This window comes from Adiantum capillus-veneris, chromosome 20 (assembly GCF_014529385.1).
Source record: "Adiantum capillus-veneris isolate H3 chromosome 20, ASM1452938v2, whole genome shotgun sequence".
Lineage (NCBI taxonomy): Eukaryota > Viridiplantae > Streptophyta > Polypodiopsida > Polypodiales > Pteridaceae > Adiantum > Adiantum capillus-veneris.
Window position 1 is genome coordinate 20,275,366 of NC_140950.1, and position 10,623 is coordinate 20,285,988.

Consider the following 10,623-nt stretch of genomic DNA (forward strand, 5'->3'; position numbering starts at 1 on the left):
TGGCGGCTGATGGTGTGTCCTCATCTGGAATGTCAATTGGTAGAGCCTGGTCAAATCGAAGAAAATAAGGTTTAAGTTGCCAACCATTTACCCTGGTTTTATGAAGTTTTCCATCAGCCTCCATAAGCTGGTAGCTTCCATTGGCATACTTTTTCTTGACGATGAAAGGACCTTCCCATCGGAGTAGGAGTTTCTTATCCTTGCGCGTGTCGAAGCGATTGTCGTAGTGGAGCACCAACATTCCTTTCTTTAATTCTTTTTTCCGGAGATACTCGTTAAAGCTAAGCCGTCTATGCTCTGCTTGTGCTCCATAATAATTTATTGCTTCTTCTCTGTCCAGCTGCAGTCTTTCCAAGTTGATTATGTGATCTCTCAAATGCATGTTGGGCTGTTGAAGCTGGCTTGCCATTACTCTGAGACTTTATAGTTGCACTTCAATGGGCAAGATTGCTTCCTTACCAAATACTAGATGATACGGTGTGAATCCCAAGGATGTACGAAATGAAGTTCTGTAGGCCCATAAAGCTGGTAGTAGATACTTATCCCAGTCTCCAGGATGATTGTTTACCTGCTTGGTAATAATTTTAGAAACCATTCCATTTACCTTTTCAACTAAGCCATTACATTGAGGGTAATATGGTGAAGAGTGCCTCCTTGTAATGCCCAGTTTCTGCATTAATTCTCCTACCAAGTTTGCTCTGAAACCTGGCCCTCTATCAGAGATGATCTCTAAAGGTGTGCCAAACCTACAGCATATGTGCTCGTAGATATATTTAGCTACCTCTACCGCTCTGATTCTAGTGGTGGCTGTAGCCTCTGCCCATCTAGTCATGTAGTCGACCCCCATGATAATGTAGAATTTTCCTAAGTTGGCCCTAGGTAATGGCCCAATGGCATCGATACCCCATTTTTCAAATGGGCCATATGAGAGAATAGGTGTCTGTGGTTCAGGCATAAGTGACCTAGTGCCGGCCTTTTGACACAACTTACACGTTTTGCACCAGTGGTGTACATCACGGTTGAGGCTAGGCCATATGAAGCCTGCCTGCAAGATTTTCCTACTTGTTATGTCTAGGGCAAAGTGACCACCACAAACCCCGTCGTGACAACTAGCAATTACTCCCGTGATTTCCTGAGAGAGAGGGACCTTCTTGAGTATTTGGTCCTTACCCTTACAGTACAAACCGTCATTGATGAGTCGATACCTTGTGGCCTTCTGCATCAGCCATTGCTTCTGTCCCTTTGTTAAATCTGATGGGCATTCCCCTGTTTCCAAAAAATGCATGATGTCAGGCAAGGCATCACTTCCTTGAAATAGAGGGAGCTTTAGTTTTATTGCTCCAACCACCACTTCCTGTAGTCTTTCACTTGCTAGGGCATCTGCTTCTTGGTTTTGAGCCCTTGGGATATGGTGTATTTGAACTTCTTCAAACTTACCCAACAAGGTTTTTACACCACTTAAGTGAGTCCTTAAACTAGGATTCTTGCATGTCCATGCTCCATTTACTTGCCTTACCAGAAGTAGAGCATCCCCAAATACATTAAGGCGTTGTACACCTTGTGAGACGCACCATTGTAGACCCTTGGTTAGTGCTGCATACTCAGCTTCATTGTTAGAATGTGAATCTAACAATTGGCCCAACGAAATACCTTTGTCCCTTTGTCATCAAAGACCACTATGCCTGCAGCTGCTTTGTCGGACGCTCGCTTGTAGGCTTTATCAAAGTAGAGAGAGTATGCTCCTTCTACCATCGCTGGTACTGGAGGTAATCGGACTTCTCCTTCCTTAGATTGCTTCTCCTTCCCTTCAAAGACTTGGTAGGTCATGAGTCCCCCCAAACTTGCCCTTGTCGTGCTTTCTACCTGTACCGTGTAGTCAAACTCTTGCAGACGAACTAGCCATTTAGTAATTCTAGCAGACACATCCATGTGTTGTACAACATAGGGAAATATTTCATCCGTGGTTAGAATCACAAATTGCTTAGGCAGCAAATATGACCTAAACTTTGTAGTTGCAAATCTAAGAGCTAGGACTAAGTGTTCCACATGGGTGAAACCTTTCTCTCCTGCTGTCATCATTCGACTAGAGAAGTAGATTGGCCTCATGAAAGATGTCGTCGTATCCTTTTGGAGTAGCACAGCCCCCAATGAGTCATCACCAACACTTGAGGTGACATAGAGTTTTTCATCCCACTTAGGTGGTGAGATAGTTGGCAGAGTGGCTAAGACCTCCTTTACCTTGTTGTAGTGATGTTCGCTTTCCTCGTCCCAAGTGAAAGTTGATCTTTGAGTGAGTTGTTGCAGTGGTAGAACAAGTTGTGATAGTAGATGTATGAATCTACTTAAGTACCTCACCTTCTGTAGAAAAGAGACCAGTTGACGTGCGGTCGTTGGTGAAGGTAGGGCTATGAGTGCGGACACCTTACTTGGGTCGGCGTCGATACCTCTTGCTGAAATTTCATGGCCTAGTATAATGACTTTACTCTCCCCAATGTGACATTGATCCACATTTAATTGCCCACCTAGGCTCTGCAACCTTGCCAAACCTTCAGTTACCTTTTCTAAATGTGAAATACGGGAGCTATATATACAAAAATCATCAATGAACACTCTTATGGATGTTCCAAAGAACGGTTGAAAAACATATGTGACATATCTTTGGAATGTGGCAGGTGCATTTGTGAGACCAAATGGCATAACCCTGTATGCAAAACAACCCCATGGCGTGATAAAAGTGGTTTTTAGCTGATCTTCCAAGGCTATGCGTATTTGAAAGTATCGTGAATAACCATCACAGATGGTATAGCATTCAAAACCCGCTACTTCATTCAGAATTTCATCCAAGAAAGGGAGAGGAAAGTGGTCTCTCTTTGTAGCTGCATTTAGTGGTTTGTAGTCAACACAGACCCTCCACTTACCATTCTTTTTAGGCGTCACCACTACGGGTGACACCCATTCTGAGTTTTCTACAGGATAGATGAATCCCGCCTCCAGCAGTTTCCTTACCTCGGCCAAGAGTGCCTTTTCTTGTATGACCCCCAGTCGTCGTAGCTTTTGCACAACTAGTTTTACCCCTTCCTTCAGCTTAATATGATGTTCCACCACTATAATGCCTGTGATTCTTTCATAGTTGTCAATGAACAGGTTAAGAAATCCCATCAACATTTGCAAAAAACTATCTTTGTCCTCAAGTGTTAATTCCGTAGACAACATACCCCTCAACCTACTTCCTCCTAGGCCAGGTGATTTTCTCTCCTCTTCATTGGGTTTCCCTTTTGGTGATGGATCACCAGTTGTGCTTACCCTTTGTGGATCCTTCATAATGATACCCATCACATCAATGGAACTGTCACTTTCGTCGGTGGATGTGGTCTCCTCCTCAAAACTGGAAGATTCGCTAGTGGTTTCATCTGCCGATGTTTCCAGATTCATTTGCTTCTGCTTGCCAATCCTCATGTCGTAGTAGATTGTCTCCCCTTTCTTACCGGTCATGCGTAGAAGGCCAGTACCCCAGTCCTGTTTTGCCTTCATGGCTATCAACCATGGCCTTCCCAAAATTAGTGGATAGCCCTCACCCTTAGTAGGCATTACAAAAACATCTACCTCTACCTTACCACACCCACACACTTTACTTTCGCGTTGTTTGCCATCTTTGCCTTGCATAAAGAAGGCCTGTCAACCTCGATCCCTAATGGAAGCATCATAGCTTCGCTCATTACACAGATTTGTGCACCTCCATCAATGTAGGTGTTTCCAACCCTCTTTCCTTTTATGTTTACGTCGACAATTGGAAGGATGCCATCCATGTTGCATCCTGAAATTGCTCTGGCTACCTTTGTTTTGGAGCGTCTTGTACTTACCATTTTAGACCCTTCTCGCCTTACTTTTGGTGCAAGATGTAGCAGTTGTGGCCATGTAATCTTCGGTCCTTGCTCTGCCACATCCAATGTTAGATCATAGGGCTTAGAACTTTCCCCTAGCTGGAAGTCGGTGATGCCCAATTTCCGTCATGGCCTGGATGGCCTCTTGCTAGTTTCTCCTCTCATGCTTCTCTCATCATCTGATTGTGTAGCTTTCTCCCTCCTACCTCTTTTCACACTCATGGCTTCAAGTGGTTCTAAAAAGGTTACCTTATCCTTACCCTTGTCCCTCTCCTTTGCTCTGGGTGGATCCACTACTACGGCTTTTCCTTTCTCTTCTAGCCTTATGATGTTTACAGGGCGATTAGGTGGTGGGGCTGGTGGAAGAGGTGGGATGGATGCTTGTAGTGGTGTCTGGGGTGGACGTAGAATTTGTGTTGGTGGGGGTGGTGCTCGGGGTGGGGGTGTTCTTTCTCTAGGGGGTGACAATTGGTTCCTCCAGCTCCTCTATTATAGTTTTGTCGTGGTTTGGGATGGTAGTACATACCGTGACCGTCTTCTCCACAGTTGTAGCAATGATACTCCCTGTTTTGTCGTCGTGCTCTTCCAGGGTCTTGATCTCTTTCTTGACTCCTCCCTTGCTGTATTAAGTGGACAGACAAATTCTGCAGTTGGTCAGTAATATGGGCCAACATATCTTGTTGGTCATCTCTTACCCCAAGAGCCGATGGTGGTGGTATGGTGGTTGTCGTAGTTGATGGTCGACGCGATGTTCCTGCTTCTTTTGACTCGGTTTCTTTGGCTTTCATTCGCAGCTTCTTGTCCTTAAGGCGAGCAATCTCAACGGCTAACTCGTACGTAGCCGGGAATCTACCTTTCACCTTCTGCTTGAGAAGCGGCCATAAGCCATGCGTGAACCGATTTTTTTTTAGGAAATCGGGTGCGGCTTCCCCCCTTGCCAGTGACTCAACCCACCGTTCCCACAAATCCACAAATTTGAACTCATAGGTGGCATATTCTAAAAGACCCTCCTACTTCAAGTCTCTCAACTTGTCCCACAACTTTTCTGAAGTGGTACCTCCCCCAAAGCGCCTCTTAAAAGCGGTTTTTAAGGGTTCCCAGTCATCCTTGGTTGCTTGTGGAAGTGCATTGTACCATGATCTAGCTTCTAGCTTCATGAGATGCTTGAAGATTCTAACCCGGGATTCATCCGTATCTTTGTTGCTCACTACACATGCTACTTCAAAGTCATCTAGGAAGTCTGTTACCAAATCCTCCCCCTTCTTTCCTTTAAATGTTGGAAATGCTACACTTGCCATGATTACTGAGAGAGAGAGCTAGAAAGACACACTGCTTAACTTGAAAAAGTTTTTTCTTCTTTACAAGGAGGCGTGTATACCCTCTTATACTAGGACATAGATTAAAAATTCAAACGGTATATTGCCTTGTACCAAAGGTAAGACAAATGGTTAATCTGATGCTAGAACCTCAAAAAATCGCTCCCCACCCAGCATGGTGTCAATGACGTGCTGGTAGTGAACCTTCAAATCCAGTATTACCTTGATTGAGCGTACACGTGTTGGTATGTGTGATCTGTCTTGAGGTAGGTTGTACTGATTCATGTGAAGCTTAGAGTTGCTTAGTCACTGTCCAAGCTTGTGGGAGAGGGTAGTGTTCTTTCTTGAAACAAACTCAGTAGATCCCTAGTTTCTCTAGTGAGAGTGTGAGCCAATGATTCCGTTATCTGTGTTGCAGCATCAGGTGCGACTTGAAAACTGACTGTGATAATTACCTCGGTGACTTGAGTTACCCGATTCTCAAAGTAGAATAGTGTTGATTCTCTATTGTGTAGAGCTCCTTCCATTTTTTTGTTGTGGGTTGGTTGTAGTTTGCGGACATGGTTTCGACCTTCTCCTTCTTCTTCTTGGCACTTGGCCTATGTATATCCACTGGGTTTGGCGTGTTGGTTGACTCTCCCACTACAAATCGATTACCGTTACGCCTGGCACTCGAGCTTCGATGGAGATGCGGAGTTCGTCTAGTTGTGCTTGGAGCTCTTCTTCTTCTGTCGTCCAATTAGCAAATACTGCTAGCCATTCATCCATTCACAATAGTTCAGAGGTTTCAGTCTTGTAAACTGAAGGGTTTCATGAAAATATCCTCAGTGGGGGCACCAAATGACGGGAGCAAAGCGAACCCCGAACCCCGACGGCCTCTAAAACACCGGGGACCAAATGACGCGCCTCGAGCCTGTCATGGTAAAGCAAACAGGGGCACCACCTAGCTTCAGCGGCTAGGACGCAAACAACACACCACCATAAGAAAGTTTTCATCCAAGAGAGATGGATGCTTGGGAGTAATGATGAAGAGGAAAGGGAATGAGATCAAGTGAGAGAGAGAGAGAGAGAGAGAGAGAGAAAGAGAGAGTGAGAGAGGGGGTATAGCGGCTTAGTACTTAGGCACCACAAAAGGATGGCGAATCCGCACACCCTTCACACATACACAAGCTCACTCCAAACACAAGACTAGGTGGCGATTCCGCACACCTCACATAGGCAAAACATTGCAAGAAAACATACTCACAAAACCTCAAGCTTTATTTCGAGAATAAGGCGATGAAATGGGGAGCATAGGGTAGGGGAATGAGAAGGGAGAGAGTGGTAGAGCACATGGCGGATAGGTGGGAGTTGATGGTGAAGACTCGCACGAGGGTTATGGCCATCATCTTTCATTTAGTTGCCCTTCATCTTCCATAGCCAAGGGTGTAGAGGTCATGCTCAAGACAAGCATGGTGATTGCGGTGATGGTGATGGTGTGGGTGTGTGTGTGTGCACTAGGCACACACAGTGCATAGTGTGTTCTTTGGTGATGTTGTGTGTGTATTTAGTGTGATGGTGACCCCTCTTTATATAGGGGAGGAGGGGGGAGGAATTCTAGAATTTAGAAATGAAGAAATCATTATCTACATAGGCCATGTGACTGTGGGCCCCACTTGTCTGGCTGTGTGTATATGTGCCAGAACAGCAGTCTCATGAGAGAGAGACTAAGAGAGAGAGAGAGATGGGTTGATGAAAAAAAGTGAGAGGTGACATGGAGAATAAAGTAATTACAAGAGGGGAGAGAGGGGAGTGTGTTCAGAGGTGAATCTGTGTGCAGATGTGTGTGAACACAAGAAAAATCAGATAACCACTGGGTGGGGATGGGTCTGTGGGCACCTTTTTCAGTGAAATTGAGTGTGTGTGAGTGTAGGGAAGATTATTTAGCTACTAGACAAGAGATATGGCGCCCTTTAGAGAGAGAGGGGGGTATTTGGGTCATGGGATATGATAGGAGAGAGAAAGAGGGGGTGGGGTATACTATTTTGGAAGATAGGGTAAGTTGCATGTGAGTTAAGGTGCATTATTGGTGAGTTATAATGCATTATTTGTGAGAGGTGGGGTAGCTTGAGGGGAGAGAGAAAGGAGAAAGGACAAGGGGAAGAGAGAGGGGGTTGACCTTTTGAGTGGAGGAGAGGAAAAGGGACACACGGCGGGGCAACAGTGAAGAAAAAGGAGGCAAGGTGGGGATGGCTATCCCGCAGGCATGAGGTGGCCTATTTTACCTTTCTTATATATTTACATAATCATAATTTATTTTTTTCTTACTTTTTCCAATGCCTTTTATCACTCCCTCCCTAAGAGGGGGTTTTCATGGGGTGGGGACGAGAGAAGAGGGGTATGGGAGCTTGGCTTGTGAAAAGCCCCCATCAGGAGTACTCTCCAACCTTGTTTAGTGGTACTAGCCTAGTATTTAGTTCAGGCATGTCCAATTCTCTGATCCCTTCTTGAAGCTTCGAGGTGGGGTCCTTCACTCCAAATTTTTCTAGGCATTTTCCTATTGTGGTCCACATGTTTGGTCGTAACCTTAGGAGTTCGGCTAATGTGATTGCGCATGCCACAGGAGTGGACAATAACTCAATCAACCCTTGTGAATCCATCACTTTGTTAGAATAAAGTCTTTGAGATGGGATTGCTCTCACCTCAGACTTAGCTTTATACTCTCCTAGGTAAGAAGGTAGAGTTTTCAGCGAGTCTGGTTGGCTGTGCCCCGAACTAATTGATCCCTGGTCTCCCCCTTGTGAATGTATATCAAAGTTCATTTGTGACCTTGCCTCAAATTCTTCAATAGGAGGTAAGATCTCATTTTTCTCTTTTCTCGTGTTGTTCATGTGGTAACTTGCCTTGTTAGCTTCGTTGGCCTCACAGATTTGCTTCCACAGATCATCTAGACCGTTACAATCCTTACCCATTTCTACCAATATTTTAGGTTGAAACCGTCACTTGCCTCATCGGTTGTATTTGGCACTATGATAGGTTCTCCCCTAGATTCATAGGCATTCGTGAGTCTTTCCTTCGTTTCTACTTGTTCCTCTAGAGTTGGTTTGATAGGGGTTGGAGCTGGTACTTCATGCCAATTTGCAGGTTTACCAAGCGGGTTTTCTATCAAAGATTGAGTTGTTTCAATCATCTTTCTACACATTTGCAACCTTTGTTTTTCTATTTTTGCATATGGATAAGTCATCCATCTTTGCTCTTGGGTTTGGTTCTTTTTGAGTCTGGCTTCGTAAGCTTTTAGAAGTGCATCTAACTGCTCATTTACCTTGTTTGCCACAGTATTGATCCTCCTGATCCTACATTTTTGGGTTCTGCTATTTCCTTGGGTGCTATGGTTGTCGCAGTGTGTGAGCTTAGGCTAGCTAGATCCTCTAAGCGCTCTAATCTATCCTTTGTGTGTTATAACTCCTCGGATAGAGCTGTTTGCAGTCGTTCTTTCCTGGCTTTCATACGCGCCTTTCTAGCTTTCCAAGTGCTTCCCTGATTTTTCGTTTCTGAACTTGGGGCATCGGTTTTTGGCTCTTCAATTATGGGTTCATTCGTCATTCTTTGAGCTTGGGCTTGTGTTATTGTCTGAATAGATACGTATGATTGTCTCGTTTTCGGACCCTCCACTGGACGACACTATTTCCAGCATGTTCAAGGTAGTTTTTGCTCCTTTGCTCGGGTTCTTAGAGCAATCAAGAATCAAATGAGTAACTCCACACTCGTTGCAATATACGTTGACTCTAATGATTTCATCATGAGGACAGTCTCTTAGCCAATGGTCTCCACCACACTTGTAGCAGGGTCCTTCAGGTTGTTGAGGTGCTCCTTGAGCTCCTCTTTGTTGGTATGCATGTCTCTGTCCGCCCATGCCTCCGTTGGCAATGAACAACAATGTTCGTTCATCTAAGCTATATCTTCCTTCTCCTGCTGCCTGTGCAGCTGTAGGTGGTCCTGCACCGCCCATCATGCTCCATGGTTCTGGTGTTGAGGGTTCTTCTGGTGGATAGTAGACAAGATTTGCCACATATCCACTGGGATCTTCATAATATGCATGCATAGGCACCAAAGCCTTCTCTTCTAATTCGGTTACTTTTGGTGTATATCCTATGCCAACTGGTCGTAATCCTGGTAGGGGTGGTTGTTGCCCTAACAATGGTTGTGGTCTTTCTACACCTACAGGTCCTGGTAGGTTGCCTGCTTGATACCTAGGCATCGGTGGGACTTGAGGAGATGCTACCTGAGCTTGGGGAGCGTAAGGTCTCTCTCTCACATATCCCTTGTTATAATAACATTCTTCAGTCCCATGGTTTGTCCATTTTTATTCAATAGCACACCACTTGGGCTGTTTAGCATGGGGTTTGGCGTACAAATTAATCTTTTTTAGCACTTCCTCTACAAGCTGCTCCTGGTGTACAGCTACTTCTCCTTTCGGTGATGTCTTAGAAGACTTGCTTCCACTTTGTTGTGAGGATGAATCGTCGTCAAGATCCTTGAACTCACCCTCTTTGTAGACCGCACAATTGTCCACAAGGTAAAGAGCCTCCTTGGTTAACTCATTCAACGTCGTGCTCCTCTTCATATGTAAGTCCTTCTGGAGATCTGCATTCCTTAGTCCTTGGATAAATATAAGCATAAGTCTGGACTGAGTTGGCAGTGCTTCCACAGGACAGAACTTAACATACCTTTTTAGTCTTAGGGCTGCCTTTCGCACAGATTCTCCATCTTTCTGTTTGAATTTCTAGATTTGTGAGACGGTATTATGAGCTATTCCCCTTTGTGAGAATTCTTCGATAAATTCGTCAAATACTTCCTCCATAGACTCAAAGTCTCTACGCTCCATAGAGTCAAACCAAGTAGCAGCGTCATCCTCTAAGGTTAGTACAAACCCTGCAAATTGGGTAGGGAAGTCTAACACCTCTTCCGCTCTAATTACACACACAAAGGCTGCTACATGATCTCTTGGATCTCTGTTTCCTGTGTATTTCTTGTTTACCCATTTTTGCACTTGAGAAGGTCTAATTCTACGATGGTCTACAAATCTCATCATTGGATCTCCACGTCCCAATCTATATACCTCCTCTGGTCTTCTGTAGTAGGCTGGTTCCTCTTCCAGTGGTGCTCCTAAGCCATAATTTCTAACAGTTCTTGCAAGAGATGGTTCATCTCTTCGAACTCGTTCTATGGGTGGTCTTCCAAGATCTATTGACCCTTGAGTCTTTGGCTTACTCTCTCCTTGATACCTTAAGTAGAGTGGTGGTTCTTGTAAAATTCTTAGCCCTCGTGCAGCTTGATAACCATCTCGGTTTCAGTCTCGTTCCAATGTTGCACTCTGCCGAAGCCATGCCTGCAATGATGGCTGAGTTGCTGGTTGGTTTTGATTGTTGAATGTTTGCGGTCAGGTA